The following is an 18,574-nucleotide window of genomic DNA, read 5'->3' as shown; positions in this document are numbered from 1 at the left end:
TTCTACACATGATGTTTGTCAAGCACTGCTCATTGACTGGCCAGGGGTCCTCTGTATTGTGACCACTGGTCAAAGGCGGCACATGACTGTCTCAGAGTCCTCTACATCATTCCGGTGACAGGACTTTTGGCCTAGCCAGGCCCTGACAGGATGGGTCTTGTGTTACTGTGACCAGACGGCTCAACAATGCATCATTCTCATCCATGCCCTCATCACCTTGAGACTGGACTACTGCAACAGCATTTTCTATATGGTCTTGAAAATTATTGTCTTATTATTATTACAGGTCTCTCTGCACCCGAACCAGCAGGTTCAGAGGAAGTTCCTTTCCTGCGGCTGTCACCCTACTGGACTCTAGCTCTGCATCTCGGTGACAACCAATCAACTAAGCCCCCAGTAAACTAAGCCCCCAATACCCTATCCCACCCATAGTGTTTTTATTTATTTACAAATGCACATACTGTAATTACAGTTATACATAGGCACTGCTCTTGTTAATGTTACTACATTGCACATATCCGTACATGTTGTTCACACATTGTTCATATTACACAACCATATTTATTCTGCTCTTATAAGGTAACTGCTAATACACTGCACATATTTATATCTAATTTATATTACTCTAAACCACCTTCTGTAAACCAACTGCATATTATTGTCTACACTGCACTACATTTCCTGTCCTGGCTATGCACCATCTGTCTACTTTGTATTCATACTTTGCAGTCACGTGATTACCATGGATACCTGGCGGGCAAGAAACGCTAACAAAATGGCGACGAACAGTGGCCAGCCAGGGGAATTGCAGATTTCCAATACTACAATCAATGAACTATTTAAACCATATGTCACCAAATGTATCACCAAAATAGATATCAAGAAAAGATTAACATACTCGGAACGTGTGATCCATAACGTTACACAGCACCCGCTGATGTTTTCATTGCTTTGAAGCTGGCAAAGTCTCTACCAGACTTTAGAGATATTTAGATCTAGCTGCTACATATTTTATAGAGAATCCGTCACCTTACACCGCACAAAATATGAAAGCCTACAAAAGTACAGATGGCTATCTTTTTATCAAGAGTGGATGGGTTAACAACGCTGTCATATGGGAGGTGAAAAACAGGAATATCTTCATAAAAGGTGAGTGTTACTACTGCTAGTTAGCTAGCTAACATTACCCGTTTGCTAATGTTTGCATGTTTGTAACGTTAGCTATAAGTTACACAAAGTGACATCTGTTTCATCGTGATGAAGTCTTCATCTGAATATGTACACCCTGCCTGCCGGCGAATGACAGCTTGATAAGTAGTTTTAAAAAAAAAAACGTATGCCAACTGTATCATATATGGCTAGCAGGATGTCAACATTGTAGCCTACCTGCTTATCCACTCTAGCCTGGCGGGGCCATCCTATATCATTGAGATGTATAGTCTCAGGGAAAAGTCATAGAATTTTACATTTGACTTAGAGTGGGAACCCTGTTTGTACTATACTCTGCACAATGACAATAAAGTTGAATCTAATCTAATTATTATTTAATGCCTGTAGTGATGCTTTGTATTTGCATACCTTTGCTGTATGTTTTATGTGTATTGGACAACCTGTTTAAAGCAATCACAAACACACATATTTTGATTGATCTTGATACACAGATGCGTGTTGTGCTGAAATAAACTGAATTTCACTGATTCATCTTTAGAAACTGCTGTTTAGAGAGCATATTTTTGATATATGTTGTTAAACAAAAGTTCTTAAACCATGCACAAACCATTAAAACATCCATATTTTGATTGATTATGATACACAGAGGTATGCTGTGCTGAAATAACCCAATTTCACTTATCTTAGGTGCTGTGGGAATTTTGATGCACAATAAATCTTCAGAAATGGCCGTTCAGATAGCATATTTTTGACAGATGTTGACCAACAAAAGTTCTTAAATCATACACAAACTGTTAAAACATCCATATTTTGATTGATTGTGATACACAGAGGTGTGCTGTGCTGAAATAAACCAAAGTTCACTGACCTTACCTGCCATGGCAAGTTTGATGCACAAGAGATCTTCAGAAATGGCCGTTCAGAGAGCATATTTTTGACAGATGTTGACCAACAAAAGTTCTTAAATCATACACAAACTGTTAAAACATCCATATTTTTATTGATTGTGATACACAGAGGTGTGCTGTGCTGAAATAAACCCAATTTTACTGACCTTACCTGCCATGGCAAGTTTGATGCACAAGAAATCTTCAGAAATGGCCGTTCAGAGAGCATATTTTTGACAGATGTTGACCAACAAAAGTTCTTAAATCATACACAAACCCTTAAAATATCCATATTTTGATTGATTATGATACACAGAGGTGTGCTGTGCTGAAATAAACCCAATTTCATTGACCTTCCTGCCATGGTAAGTTTGATGCACAAGAAATCTTCAGAAATGGCTGTTCAGAGAGCATATTTTTGACAGATATGACCAACAAAAGTTCTTAAATCAAACACAAACCATTAAAACATCCATATTTTGATTGATTATGATACACAGAGGTGTGCTGTGCTGAAATAAACCAAATTTCACTGATCTTACCTGCCATGGCAAGTTTGATGCACCGGACATACTCAGAAACTACATTTGAGACACCCATATGTCAGACAGGCCTAGGTAAGTGTCACACCCATTATTTTATGAAATGTCAACATGTGACACATATTTTGATACAGGGAATGATAACAAACTTGTTTCTCAAATTTGAGACCTCCAACTGCTTGTATGTTGTCAGGAGGCGGAGCCAAAGATTGGAAAATGTAGATTTCTAGGGGGCGCTATAGAGTCTGTGAATATGTGAGGTGTGATTTTACTTATCTCGTATATTTTATGTCATAGATAGATGTCACATGCCAAATTTAGTCTGTTTATGAGGTATGCAAGTTAGAAATGCTAACCCTAGGTTTAGATGGCCATAATTTGCATAGGTCAGACAGGCCTTGATAGGATTACACCAGTTAATTCAAGATAGTACCAACATGTGGCACATATTTTGATACATGGGATGATAACAAACTAGTTTGTCAAATTTGGGACATCTAATGGCTTGTGTGTTGCCAGGAGGCGGAGCCAAATATAGGAAATATTGGATTTCTAGGGGGCGCTATAGAGTCTGTGAATATGTGAGATGCAATTTTACTACACACTTAAATGTTGTGTCATATACGGATGTCAATTGCAAAATGTAATCAGTCTAGGAGGTATGCAAGATACAAATGCTAACCCTAGGTTCAGATGTCCTTGATTTGCATAGTTTAGACAGGCCTTGATAGGGTTACACCAGTTATTACCAACTAATACCAACATGTGGCACATATATTGATAAGGGGGTAAAAACAAAATAGTTTGTGAAATTTGAGACCTCTAGCTGCTTGTGTGTTGCCAGGAGGCGGAGCCAAATATATATAAAAAAAGGTGCTACAGAGTCTGTGAATGTGTGGGGGTTGATTCCATTTCACACATATATTTTGTGTCATCCAAGGATGTTACATGTCAAATTGAATCAGTCTATAATATATTCTAGTTAAAAATGCAAACCCAATATGTATGTCCATGAATTGCAAATGTCAGATAAGCTTACACCAGTAAATTTCAACTAATAATATGTGGCACAAATTGATAAAGGGGATAGAAATCAATTGGTTTGCCGTATTTGAGACCTGTAGCTGAGTGTGTGTTGCTGTAGCTTCCTGGATGTGTGAGGTCATTTCACTTTGAGGTTTCTGAATGTGTGAGGTCATTTCACTCCAATCCCATACAAGCGTAGGTTAATAGGTCATATGTCAGACAGGCCTTTGTAGGGTCACACCAATTACTTCACAACATTAGCACATATAATGCATGGGATGAAAACAGACTTATCTGAGGTTAATTTAAGTCTTGTCCTTGCTGATTATAATAAAAGTGCAGTCAGTCAGTGGTCAGAACATATAGAACCAGTACAGGTGAAAGACAATTGTATATTTTCAAGTAATTATTAACATGGAAAAAAATCAGTGAGACTCCTTTCCAATCAAAGATGCTTTAATGTACATTGTACATTGATACATGAAGGGGATAATGAAGTACTCAAGTCCCAAAGAAGGATGACAATAAAATAGTATGATAGTCAATTAACATACGGGTACAATTTCAAGCAAGATTTACAGAAATTCACTCTCAAAAACAATTGTAATTAGTAAGCGTTTTTAATGTGATTATGGATTTTTATAGTATAAGAGCAAAAATAGCAGTATTGCTTAAGCATATATGATGCACCAAAGTAAGTCGGAATGTGGGACATGTCTTAATTGATATTAATTGACATCTACAGGCTATAGTTATATTGGTTTCTCGATCTACAATATGGGCCTATGTACACTTTATGATATACCAAAGTAAGTAGGAAGGTGGGACATGTCTTAATTCATATTATTTGACCTACAAGAGGCGATGGTCTTTCAGAAAATATATAGCAACCAGTATAACAACTGCTTTGCATAACCTCCACCATATCTACCCTAGCAACACCATGGCAACCTTCTCAGTTACCCTAGTAACAACCTAGCAACCACTACTATAGCAACCGCTATGTTTAGCATAGCTACCACCATATCGACCCTAGTAACCATCTCAATTACCCTAGCAACAACCTAGCAACCATTGTATATTATCAACCAACACCATTACCCTAGCAACCAGTATAGCAACTGCTTAATTTAGCATAATCCCTGTCATATCTACCCAATCAACACCATAGCAAACTTCTAAGTTACCCTAGCAACAACCTAGCAACCACCACCATAGCAACCGCTATGTTTAGCAGCAACCAACATAAGTACCATAGCAACAACCTAGCAACCATCTTAATTACCCTACCAACAACCTCACAACTATCACCATAATGTCAGCCTAGCAACCACCATTGCAACCAACATGATTAACCTTGCAACCAGCATAGCAACTGCTTTCTTTAGCATAACCACCACTATATCTACCCTAGCAACACCATAGCAAACTTCTCAGTTACCGTAGTAACAACCTAGCCACCACTACCATAGCAACCACTATGTTTATAATAGCAACCACCATATCGACCCTAGAAACCATCTCAATTACCCTAGCAATAATCTAGCAACCACTTTGATATTGTCAATCAACATGACTACCTTAGCAACCATATCAATTACCCTAGCAACCAGCATAGTAACCACTTTATTTAGCATAGCAACCACCATATCTACCCTAGCCACACCCTAACAACCTTCTCGGTTACCCTATCAACAACCTAGCAACCACTTTGATAGTCAACCAACATGACTACCCTAGCAACCATCTCAATTACCCTAGCAACCAGCATAGCAACCACTTAATTTACCATAGCAACCACCATATCTACCCAAGCAACCTTCTCAATTACCCTATCAACAACCTAGCAACCACCACTACAATGCCAACCTAGAAACCACCATAGCAACCAACATGATTACCCTAGAAACCTGCATAGCAACCACCATATATCCTGTAACAACACCATAGCAACCTTCTCAATTACCCTAGCAATAACCTAGCAACCACTACCATAGCAACCTCTATGTTTAGCAAAATACCTGTAGAAAGCCTCATATATTCCTACTAATGTAACGGTCATTGATAATTAGTAGATTGCTGCCAATTGTCCTCTGTACCGATATAGCCACCCGCTGCAGTAGACCATAGGATGTGAGAATGCGCTCCACAACACAGCTGTAAATGGAAGCAAGGACTGAGGTGTCCAGGCCAGCATGCTTCAGCCCCTTCAGGAAGTGGACAAACAAGGCCTTGTTTACATGCTGGCTGAGCTCCTTTGTGTAGGTGTTCTGTTGGAGTCATATAATGAAAAAATCCATATATATATAATGCAACCCATACATCAGGATATCAGGAGCAAGGATCTGTGAAAACATAAGTAGATGGGAGAAATTTAAGATATGTTTAGAGAACATTGCAAGACCATCCCTAAATAAAATATCAGGACACCTTTACTTTTATCACTACTGCATTTCACAGATATGTATATTGGTGAGACAAGGGTAAAACTGTTCTGGGTAAATATTCAAATACTACAATACTATAAAATATAACTCCACAACTTCAGGTCTCCACACTGTAGTTTTGTAGGAATATCTGTAGTTCATATTCAGGAAAATACTGTACTTTGGACATTAAAAGCGGCATTGCACTACGTACTACTGCATCGCACACTGCAGAAATGCAATATTTTGGACACAGAAATGCGGTTGTATTCCTTGTTATTTCAGAAAAAGGGTAGTAGCCTATAACAGCATGTTTTGTCCCATTAGTTACCCAGACTCAAAGAAACAATAGCTTATAATGTGATATTGGGCTTTCAGAAAATATATGGCCTTATGATATGTCAAAGTCAGTAGGAAGGTGGGACGTGTTATAGCACAATTTCTAAAACTATTGATTCTTATAGCAAAACCACTCACTGAGTTCGCAAAACTAAAAGCACAAACACTGCTTTGCACTCATTTTGCAATTTTGTAACACACACTTTGCACAACTGTAGGCACAATTCACTGCACAGCACTCTTTTTGCGGAACTGTAAACACAACTCATGCTTTACACTCAATTTCCAAATGATCAACACACTCCTAGCAAATCTATACACATGTATGGCTATTATTTTCACTATTTTGCCAACTCTCTGGCACACTTTCTCATGTGAAAACTGTTTTAGATAATTAGTTCACTTTGCAATCAGCCTAAGCACTATAAATAAGCCACAGGTAATGTACAATGGGTAGGAGAGGATGACAAGGACAAGGAGGTGAAGTTAAAGGAAGAGGACAAGGAGGAGCAAGAGGAGGACAAGGAGGGGCAAAAGGAAGGGTAAGAAGAGAAAGAAATAGCTATTTGTGTGTAGAGTTTTGCAAAAAAAAGCCATAGTTACAAAAAATGTGCTTAAGCAATCAGAAAAAACTGTAAGCACATTTTTTGTAACTATGGCTTTTTTTTGCAAAACTCTTCTCTTGCAAAAGCTAACACACCTTGCTTTAACTCTTCACACCTTCATAAAAATGGTGTTTTCGTATCAAACAGTAAACACAAGCCATCACAATAATAAGCACACAATGTGCCAACTACACACTGATGGTCTGAATAAAAAACACATCTGGCTTTTGCTTTAGGTAGACTACATCAGTTTGAGGTCATACTTTTGTCATAGTTCTGTAAACATACAGGGATCCAAACTTCAAGTATTGGTGTTTATTTACACACATCAGAACAAACAAAAGTGTGTTTTTCCCAAGTCAAAACACAAAATAGCAATTTCACTGAGACAAAACAAATCAGTCTACATTGGGTCGTCTCTCTCAAAATTCCGTCTACATCACATGCAATGTCCTAGTCCAAGGCACTGGGAAAAATATATTCTGGAATGATGTATCCAGGCCTGACATGACAATATCCCCACATGTAGACTGTTGTTTTGTCTGAAAAAGGGCTATTTCTTTCTCTTCTAACTCTTCCTGCTCCCTTCATTGTACCCATTGTACATTACCTTTGGCTTATTTATAGTGCTTAGGCTGATTGCAAAGTGAACTAATTATCTCAAACAGTTTTCACATGAGAAAGTGTGCCAGAGAGTTGGCAAAATAGTGTAAATAATAGCCATACATGTGTATGATTTGCCAGGAGTGTATTGATCATTTGGAAATTGAGTGTAAAACAGTGAGTTGTGTTTACAGTTCCGCAAAAAGAGTGCTGTGCAGTGAATTGTGCCTACAGTTGTGCAAAATTGCAAACTGAGTGCAAAGCAGTGTTTGTGCTTTTAGTTTTGCGAACTCAGTGAGTGGTTTTGCTATAAGTATTAATAGTTTTAGAAATTGTGCTATAAGAATCACAGTTGTGTTTAAGCATTCAGAAAAAAACTATAACACCTCTGTTTATCTGAAAGACTTTAATGATTCACTTTTATTAATTTTACAAGATAATTGTATAGGCTACATTAGGTACATTATAGGCTACGTTATCTTATATCATCTTATTTATGCTATGATATGTTCTATGTGTCTATTTCACATAGACAGATCGTTAGATGTGCTATCAATAGGCCTACCGTAAAAGTAAACTATGTAAAAAAAATAGGAAGCTGACGTCAGGAACAATGCACACAGCAATGTTAACGTTACAGTTTTTTCTGATTGCTTAAGCACATTTTTTGTAACTATGACTTTTTTTGCAAAACTCTACACACAAATGGCAAAACCACTCACTGAGTTCGCAAAACTAAAAGCACAAACACTGCTTTGCACTCAGTTTGCAATTTTGTAACACACACTTTGCACAACTGTAGGCACAATGGCTATTATTTACACTATTTTGCCAACTCTCTGGCACACTTTCTCATGTGAAAACTGTTTTAGATAATTAATTCACTTTGCAATCAGCCTAAGCACTATAAATAAGCCACAGGTAATGTACAATGGGTACAATGGAGTGAGCAGGAAGAGTGAGAAGAGAAAGAAATAGCCCTTTTACAGACAAAAAAACAGTCTACATGTGGGGATATTGTCATGTCTGGATACGTCATTCCAGAATATATTTTTCCCGGTGCCTTGGACTATGTGATGTAGACAGAATTTTGAGAGAGACGACCCGATGTAGACTGATTTGTTTTGTCTCAGTGAAATGCTATTTTGTGTTTTGACTTGGAAAAACACACTTGTGTTTGTTTTGATGTGTGTAAATACACTACATGTAATACTTGAAGTTTGGATCGATCCCTGTATGTTTACAGAACTATGACAAAAGTATGACCTCAAACTGACATAGTCTACCTTGTGCACAGAGAAAGCAAAAGCCAGATGTGTTTTTTATTCATACCATCAGTGTGTTGTTGGCACATTGTGTGCTTACTATTGTGATGGCTTGTGTTTACTGTTAGATACAAAAACACCATTTTTACGAAGGTGTGAAGAGTTAAGCAAGGTGTGTTAGCTTTTGCAAGAGAACTACAATGTTTTGCTGATTGGGTGAGAGGTTTTGCCATTTGTGTGTAGAGTTTTGCAAAAAAAGCCATAGTTACAAAAAATTTGCTTAAGCAATCAGAAAAAACTGTAATAGTTTTAGAAATTGTGCTATAAGAATCATGGTTGTGTTTAAGCATTCAGAAAAAACTGTAACAGACTGACTGCTTTATGGCCTAATATGACAGTGCTAAAAAGCGTGCTAACTCACAAAATGAGAGAAATAATTCATGCTAACTTCAAACATCAAAACTGCTCAGACAACAGAGATTTCATAAAAAGTATTTACTTATTTAGTAAAAGTTTAAATGCCGGAATGGTTTACTTACTTTTCAATGATGAGGCAAGCGAAAGAAAGAAGTAGGCCTAATGTTGCATTTTCACTTGGCAGCGTAGTCCCGAATTAAACTCATCGGCTCCACCTTCTGACTTTTTGACGAAACATCATCTAGTAAAAAATGATGGGTTTTGCAGATAACAACAATCTTAATAATAACAACCCTAGCACTAATAATAGGTTAAATAATTTGAACAGAATAATAGGCCTAGCAATAGGTCTAGCAAATAATCAAACATAAACAACAACAACAACAATAAACACAAACAGTGCAAGGAAGATATAGGCTGCTAACTATAGTTATGAACGAGTGCCCATTTAGACATGCCATTCCTGTAGAAATGCCGTGGCCCAATTAGTACATGCCCGCGGGTATGCTTTAAAAGCAGGATTATCATCATCCCAGCTAAGCAGTAAATAATGAATACTAAATATTACATTGTAATAGGCCAGACAGGGCGAACCGGACCCCGACGCGCCTATACTGCCTATACTGCACATTAATTATGTAAGGGATAATGTAATAGAACGCGGTCCGGTTCGCCCTGTCTTAGGCCTATTTATTTTTTAACGCTTATAGGGCCTACGGCTACTTGCCAAAACGAGGAAATAAACTCCACGATATATCTCTTTACATTTATATGTTACCGTTGCGTTGTGGCTTTTGCTGAGAAACAAATAGTTCGCAACACACGCAGAACTTGAATCAAACACAGCTGATCAACCGTCTGCCTTCACTTTTGAATGAAAATTGCGCCTATTGCCTAATGCACATTAATTATGTAAGGGATATAATGTATAGAACGCCGGTCATTCCGACAGGGCGAACCACGCCTAATGCACATTAAAAGGGATAATGTATATTATCATTTTATTAACAAATAGTTCGCAACACACGCTGAACTTGAATCAAACACAACCGTTTGCCTTCACTTTTGAATGAAAATCCGTTGCCACTGACAGCGGTCATTAGACGAAAATAATGACCTAGAACTTTGGGAAATCCCATTCAAGTCAGAGCCATATAAAGGTACCTTTATATGGCTCTGATTCAAGTCAATGGAGCGTTCTACTTGCATTGTGAAGAACCGCCTATAATTAACGTGCAGTACGCCTAGGCTAAGCAGAATTTAGGCATGCATGGCTGCATGTGACATTTTACAGATCAAAGTAGAGCAAAGCAGCCGGGGCTATTCGAAGTGTCAGTTTATTGCACATAATGTTTAGTAATTTTGAATAATTTGAACCACATTTTGAACTAGATGTACAGCATAGCGGTACAAAATATGACCGCCGCTCAGTCCTGTACATCCATTCCGCGAAAATAAATCATATTAATGAATTTGTCTCTATCTTCTACTCCATCCCCCACTCTTGAAACTTTTGTGTATACTTGTTTGGAATGTGTGTGTGCACACATTCCGCACACAAAGTAGCCTACTGGCGCTGCAAAGGTGAATAGATTTGTTTCTGGGCCAAAAAATTTGCAGCATTGTTATAAAACCTTTAAAATCTCTAAACAATCACAAGTAGGGCAGTTCATCACAGTCCATCCATTGCAACTAGACTGATGAAAGGTACACCTCTAGGCTACATTGTATTTGGGAAAAGCAGAAGGTAGCAGCATAATGTATTTATTTATTTATTATTAAACAAAACAATCCCTGTCAGTTCCATGCAGTTTTCAACAGCTATCAAGAAGAGAGGTCATGTGACGGATTTTTGTGAATGTTTCTTCTTCTACATATACATAAGTTTAGTCATCTAGTTCATATGATATTCAGCTTTATTGTCAATGCACAAATTAAATACCAGTAGTCTAAAACAAAATGCCGTTTTACCCAGTGGTGCAAATAACTGACATGTCCAAAAGGGCCTTCATGAAATGCGTTGCGAGACTGTTCATACACATTTTAACGGGCAAAGTTGAAGAGCTACTGTCCGTTATTGTTTGTGCAAATAATATGCTGATTCATGTTCCCTTGCATTTTGCAACTATGAGGTCCATGGTTAGTCTGGCTTTCGCCAGACCAAGCTCAATCTTTTGACGCAATTGATTTTCACCCAGCCTAGTCCATGCAGGCGCCCGATAGAAATATTGTTTAATTTTGCGATTGAGATATCCACGCACTGACGCCCCCCCCCCCCCCTGCGACGTGTTCGCCCCCCGGTTTCAGAGCTATTGTAAATGCAAAAATGCATAGAGGGAGTTATGACAAAACCGTGACTGTTAACAAACTATAAGCTATATAAGGTAGGCCCTATGCTAGGCCTATTACACAACACAAATTGTCACTAGGCTATGCTGGCGACCCAAATAAAATCTCCTTTGGAACCAATGGCTTACACAGGGGCGTAGCAAGCGTGGGGGATGTGGGTGTTATAACGTACACACTTTTCCTGGAACACGATTCTATCCCCCACACTTTTTGTCAGATTAAAACGAAAGTAAAATATGGAAATAAACGCTCACGTAAAGAGTTGGAACCGTATGTCTAATAAGGGTGGGCTCTGATAACGCACACACAGAGAGACACAAAAAGGTCTGTTGATTTGATTGAACGTCATCCAACCAATCACATCAAGTTAGCGTCAGTGAATAACCTGGGGGTCGTTTCTAGAAAGCGTCGTTTGCTAACTTGCATCGCAACCTTGGTAGTACGCTCCATCGTTCTTGGATTTGGTGTTTCTAGAAAGGGTAGTTCGAACTCTCAATCGCAAACAAGGACGCAAAGTTTGGTCGTTTGAACTACTGCCCCTAGGCAGTCCACTTGTGTCGTTCCTTGGTAGTTCCTGTTGGTGTCCAGAGCGCCTAACCAAAAATCACAACCGCCTAAACAAAAATTGCGAAGTGGATGTTTATCTCGTGACTCAAATGATTGATATATCCTGTTGCTTAATTTTGATTAAGACACTGACTCCCCTACTTAGCTCATTCTTGCTATTTATGTTAATTCGAGTATTGCCTTGCCTTTAGTATTATAATCTTCATAGACTCTTATAACAGCAGTGATAAATGGTGTAGTGGCTAGAGCAGAAGACTTGTTATCCCAACGTTGTAGGTTCGATTTTCTTATGATGTGAGATTGTCCTCTTGCTTCTCGCTACCTGCAGGTGAACTGTGTGACACATAGATTAAATTGTTTTTGACTGATGTCTTGTACCTATGGTCTCTCGATGTAGAGTAACTATATACATAAATATGTATGGTCAAATCCTATTGTTGTGTCTCGTAGGCCTACTCTTACTCAGAGATGAAAAGAAGAGATAGGATGCGAACTCCGGCCGAGCACGTGCACCAACGCGCTGCCGTTAAGCCACGAGACAGTTAATAACCTTTGGAATACCCAGATATTTGTCCAGGCTATATATTTTTTTCAACACAGATGTTTAACACAAATAATGACTCATATGGGTCTGCTTAAGTTCACTGTTTTATATGCTTGCAATAGGTTTAGGTTTTGGCTGATGGCAATGCCAGCATTAATCACTCGGTTTAGATTAGAAAAATGTCGACATAGGCCGTGACAGAACATTTCTAGGGGGTGGGGTATTACACGTTTCCACTGTTTCCACCAATGATATGTATCGCTGCATCATCAACAACGTTGTTGGAACTACGGTGTTCGAACTTCGGAGGTAGCGAATTGCGACACAGGTACGATGCTTTCTGGAAACAGGTGTAACAGTGTCGTTGTTTGGTCGCAAGTTGCGTCGTACCATGGTGGTTGAGCAACGTCGTTGCTAACTTTTCTAGAAACGACCTCCTGAGCCGCTCTGATCAAATTCAAAGTGTGCGTCTCTCAAGGCTGCTTGAGTCTGCATTATAAAGTCTGCATCAGATTTGAGGTAGAATTGAAATGATAATTGTTACCACATTATTATAAACCAAAATTCACTGTCTGTCTGACTGACAGTTTTTGTCACAATGTAGAAATGCACGAGTCAAAGTGAAAGCGGGGGTGAGCGCACCAAGGCCCTTGGCTACTGTTCTCATTATTCTCTGTCTATGATCTGCAGCTTTTCTCAAACTATGGGCCTCCTCAATTAGCTTACTGGTCCACGTAGCCGCGAAATTAAGTTATACCTGGTGCTTCACGTCTGATAATTTGCAGCAAGATTGAATGGTATGGAACAGCGGACTGAAAGAAAGATAGGCTAAAAGTTTCCCCAATCAGAAATAGCCTTCTTATTAATTTGGTGTCATCAACTATATAGACATAGCCCAGCCAGGCCAGCACATAGCCTATACGTCTCCAAGACGCTTGGAAAAGATCTGAACAGCTTACATTGCGTTCCATTTATCATTCCATCTTATTTGATCTTATTGATCTTACAAACGTCGGCGGCATTTCAATGTGTGTCGTTCTACATCTACTGGAGATCTCAATGTCGTAAAAATAACATCGCGTTCCATTTAGAACATCTTATTTTGATTTTACAAACAGCGGCGTCAAGACACATTTAAGTTCTACATCTGAGAACTAGGACTTCCAGCATGTAGAACTCAAAGAACGCTTATGAGCGCTCATGCAATGTGTGCGTCCCTGCAGCAAGTGAAAGGTAACGTGGGCTAGTTTAAACAACAACGTGGCTACCTGTAACTATTATTGAAAACAGCATAGAAACTGCTAATCATAATCTTTAAACTGACATTAATTAAGCTGGCTATATGCAACACAATTTATTTATATTCCCTTTGCATATGTTTGGGTAGACTTAAAACGTTTTTGAATTTGAGCTTACAGTTCTGTCATTATTCTGTGTCCTTTACATTTCTACATAGGTATTATATTATTAGTCCAGTGATACCTCGAAATTAGGCTGTTGTCTGTTAGGCAATTTATTGTAGCCTGCTAACCATATGCACAAAACATAATTTCTGAAATTATTTCTTCATTTATAACATGAGATATGTCTCCATGTAGGGTAGTGTCAAATAGTGAAGTGATAGCAGGTAGATAATGTAGGCCTACATGTCACATGAGCCACACAAATGAGGGGCGCTGCTTGTTCTGTCCCTCCCAAACTGCATTAAAATGGTGTATTTACAGTTTTTCTCAGTCGCTTTGGTGCTTCTCTCACATCACTATTAACATTTGCACAGCATTTAGTGCAATTCTCAAAACAATTAGTGCAAACTGCAAAACCTAGTGGATGACCTGCAAAAGCACGTCACTTCGTCCCCTTAGAATTATAAGGTTCTATCTGACATTTTTGTCAAAATTTAGTTATTTACATAATCTTATTCTGTGACACCTTAAGAAGATGAGGTGAGGTGTTTCTTGTAGTTGTATACATTTTTGGACATTATATCTGAAGAGGTTTGTTCCACTTATCAGTATAAGTCTATGGAATTCTAAGACTTTGAAGCTCAATATCTCAGAACTACTCAGAACTTAGATAGAACCCTATAATTCTAAGGGGACGACTTGCTCAAAATGGATAGTCCATTCCTCAAAAGCAGGTATTCATGTCAATGAAACTGTCAGTGTCATCAAAATGAGAAGTCTTGACACCATCGTTTATGAACAAGATAGTCAAATGGCTTTGTCATGTTTTCATTATGACAGTTCTCTCAGTGTTTTCCAATGCAAAAAAAGGTCAGAACTCGGTGACACTACCTGAACATGCTCAAGACAGCACTATACAGTACTTGTACAGCCATTTGAAAACTACAGTAAAGTTACACATTGCTGTAGTTAGGTGAGTAAGTGAGTACAAGACACTGAATACGTAAATTTTTACTGTATGCTCTTTGCAATTCTACAGCATTGTGACATAATTTGATAACTAGTTCAACAATTTTGTATGTAATGACTCAAGCAATGAAATGAAGACTATTAGTTTTATTGGGAACGACTATTCAGCATTCATAAGTATAGTTCATTTTGACTGACATGACATAAGCAAATGATAATGTTAAAAAACAGCAGAGAATTGTATGTAAGCAACTGATACATGTCCAAAAGTATTTGCAATTTGTTCAGAGGAAGGAGAAATTGCTACTATGATGTGCACAAATGACTAAATGTTGTGGAGGTTGAACTAATGGTTATGAGAATTTTCATTCTGATCTGAAAAAAGCACCAAAGCGACTGAGAAAAACTGTATTTAGCAATTAGAATTTCAAAAAAGTTTCGGGGGAGAAACTCCCGGATACCTGCCAATATAGTCCGCACTCCTCTCAGAAAATACTTACAACGTCCCTGTAGGGAGTTATTTATAATTTGGCCGGATTGTTTCACTTCCCTATCCCACAACCCCCACACTTTTAAAAAGCTTGATACGCCTCTGGGCTTACACCTTACAGTATCAAGCTGCCACCTCTTTGCGAAAAGTTAATAGTTTTGCATATCAATAGTAATACATTTCAAGTAGCTGAATCACCGAAAGGGCGAATGAAGTGGACACTTCTAAATGGAACCCAACCCACTGTACAGTAGCTCAAGGTCTGTGGCTAAAGCAGCCATAATGAAAGCGTTATCATTGTTTGGATACTTCACACACACGTGTTTTTTAATCGCATAGACTACAACTACCAAACTGGAATCAAAGCACATCGACTCCCCTCTCACACCCTAAACACGCACTTCGAACAAACAAAAAGCGCCTCAGTCTCACGGTATAGCCATAAGCAAAACTGTATCTGACCGGTGTAACGTTGGTACTAAATCATTCATCGCAAAGAATGATTTTTGTAGCACGTGCAACAAATATGTGTAGGTACAGCCCTGCCCTGAATACATCTCAACGTGCGCTCTAAAACATCTGGTTTAAATGGAGATGTAGATCATCACGGGTGCGTTAATAAATCTACATTGCGGCGAGTTGACACAAATTATTCTCTTTGACGAATTTATGTAGTTTCAGTTACTTTACTTTGAGCCATGCTCTTCCTTACTTGAATCACCTTTGAAAATAGAGGATTGAAGTAGCCTATATGGGTGTTTGGGAATGAACGTTGACTCAGATGCTTTTTGAGACCAATAAAATGTCAGAAATGTCCCAGCCCGGTGTTTAGGATGCATCATAGACAGGTTATCTTTCAGGTAGCCTATATATTTTCCATTAAAAAAAACATCACGTAGCGAACGTATTGTGGCTAACTCACTTAGCTCCTGTTAGTAGCCTAGGCTATGGTAATAAGCAAATGAGATGACACGGTTCAGGTAGTTATTTAGGAAAAACTGAATTTTTTGGGTTTCGGGGGGCCCAGCGCTGAGGGGGAGTGGCCCCCGGGGACCAAACGAAATTTTTCCGTAAAAGTCTAGTGGGGCTACATACCCACCAAATTTCATGTGCCCCGGTGTTTCGGTGCCCCAGGTATCGTTGACCAAAATTTCAGGAAGTAGATGACGAAAAAAAATTAAAAAAAAAATTTGACAATCCCTATATGACCGCTTCGCTAGCTTCGCTAGCGGCGGTCATAATAACCACTTACCCGTGTTTGTTGGCTTGTTTGTTGCAAATTCCGCGGAAATATTTTATGCAAACTGCATGGAGTCTTTATTGTTGATAATCATCAATGATTATCATGATAATGATAATCCATGATAATCATCCAAACATCCTTGGCCCGTGAGTCTGCTGCCAAAACTTCGCTAGGCTAGTGACAAATGGTCAGAAAGGGCTTTAGTTTTTGAGATACCCCTACCGGAGGTAGAACTAAACCCAACAATGTTTTTCCTCATCTCTAAGGTCTCCCATATATGAAATGGATTCCTAGCTAAAAATATTTTACTGCTAAGATTGTTAAATTAACAGATATTGTTATACACCCCAAAACCAAAAAAGAACTAAAATATAGCCTGTCCGTATTGGAGTTAAGGCATATAAATTAGTGCAGATCAATCACACAAGCTCTGAGAGCTTTGAAACTTGGCATGTTTATAGTCGGGATGTTGCTTTACTTACTAGAAAAGACTGGATGTGAATATCTTGATGTATGGAATGAATAGAGACATGTAAACATACACCTAAAATAAACGGACATGCAAAAAATGAATATCTATGCAGAATGTTTTCATTTACTTTGTAGCTGCATTACCAGGGATTATCATAGCAACACATATGATGGCTTATGGGAAAGATGGGGTTGTACTGAATCCAACAGTACCAAATATGTAAATATAGTATGACGAATCAGGGTGTTCTGTCACTCAATGTATGAGGTGTCCAAAATGAAAGAAAACGGAACACTGGCAAAATACAGTCTCCAAGTCCAAATCACATTATCAGTGGTGAGGAGAATGTTGACATTCATTGTTACTGCAAGGTAAGTTACATAAGGTAAGTGCTGCTTTATATTTACATTTAATAATGATACATTTCATATGTCCCAGTATTAAACAATTCATATGAAACACAGATCCAATTGAATCAGGTTAACATTGGAATGGAACACCTTTATTAAAATATTTATATTCACTTGAATTTTGTTTTGGTCAAGTCATTACTGAATAATGGAAAATAATATTTCTTAGCTTTTGTCTGTCCAGACCAGCAGTGGACAGTAGAGCCTACACTGCTTACTTCACCCCTAAGTAGCTAAACAGTTAGTTGTAGAAACTACTTTCCCTAGCTAAGAAAGTACTTAGCCCTCTGACCAATGTTTCATGTGTAATTCAACTTGATTTGCATTTCGATGAAAATTCTGAAATGTATATCATTTTTCCTTTTCACTAGTCTTTTGAATTATGGAGAATGTCTTACAGGCATTGGATCCAAAGCTTTGTATTGTGGGAAAAATTTTGAAAAGGACAAGAAAAAAGATCCCTATGTCCAAAACCCCACAGTAGAAGGCCTCCAACGCATACTTACCCTTGCGCAGCAGAGAGAGAGATTGTGATGTCCATAAAACTCTGGCTCCATATACAGATGATATTTCCTCCAAAATCAAAGTTTCATATCATGTATCATGTAGAGTGAACTACTGCAGTAAGACAAAAATCCGTGAGCAGCAGCAAGTTGCAAATGTTGAGAGTGAGAGCACATCTGAACCAAGAAGGCTGAGTATCAAATACTGAGAGATTGTTTCATTTGTGGGAAGGCCAGCTCTAGATCAGAACCTCTGACAGCCATTTCAACTGGTACAGGGGCACACAGAGAACACACAGAGCACACAGTGAACACAATTAGGTGAAGCATACACTAACCCGGAG

General features: G+C 38.5%; 1 long non-coding RNA gene across 1 annotated transcript; it reads right to left on the bottom strand.

Moving 5' to 3' along the window:
• Window positions 1-4,063: 4,063 nt before the first annotated feature.
• On the bottom strand, window positions 4,064-16,987 carry LOC143140232 (uncharacterized). The gene is made up of 3 exons (XR_012990590.1): window positions 16,855-16,987; window positions 9,403-9,521; window positions 4,064-5,970 (listed from the first exon to the last, which is right to left on the bottom strand). It is a non-coding gene; the product is annotated as an uncharacterized LOC143140232 (long non-coding RNA).
• Window positions 16,988-18,574: the final 1,587 nt, after the last annotated feature.

This window comes from Alosa pseudoharengus, unplaced genomic scaffold, assembly GCF_046254945.1.
Source record: "Alosa pseudoharengus isolate Yale_2024_CS ecotype anadromous, Long Island Sound unplaced genomic scaffold, YU_APseudo_1.1 YU_APseudo_1.1_scf_23, whole genome shotgun sequence".
In the NCBI taxonomy this organism is placed as follows: Eukaryota; Metazoa; Chordata; class Actinopteri; order Clupeiformes; family Clupeidae; genus Alosa; species Alosa pseudoharengus.
Note: the sequence above shows the minus strand (reverse complement) of the source record. Positions and strands in the feature narration are given on the sequence as shown.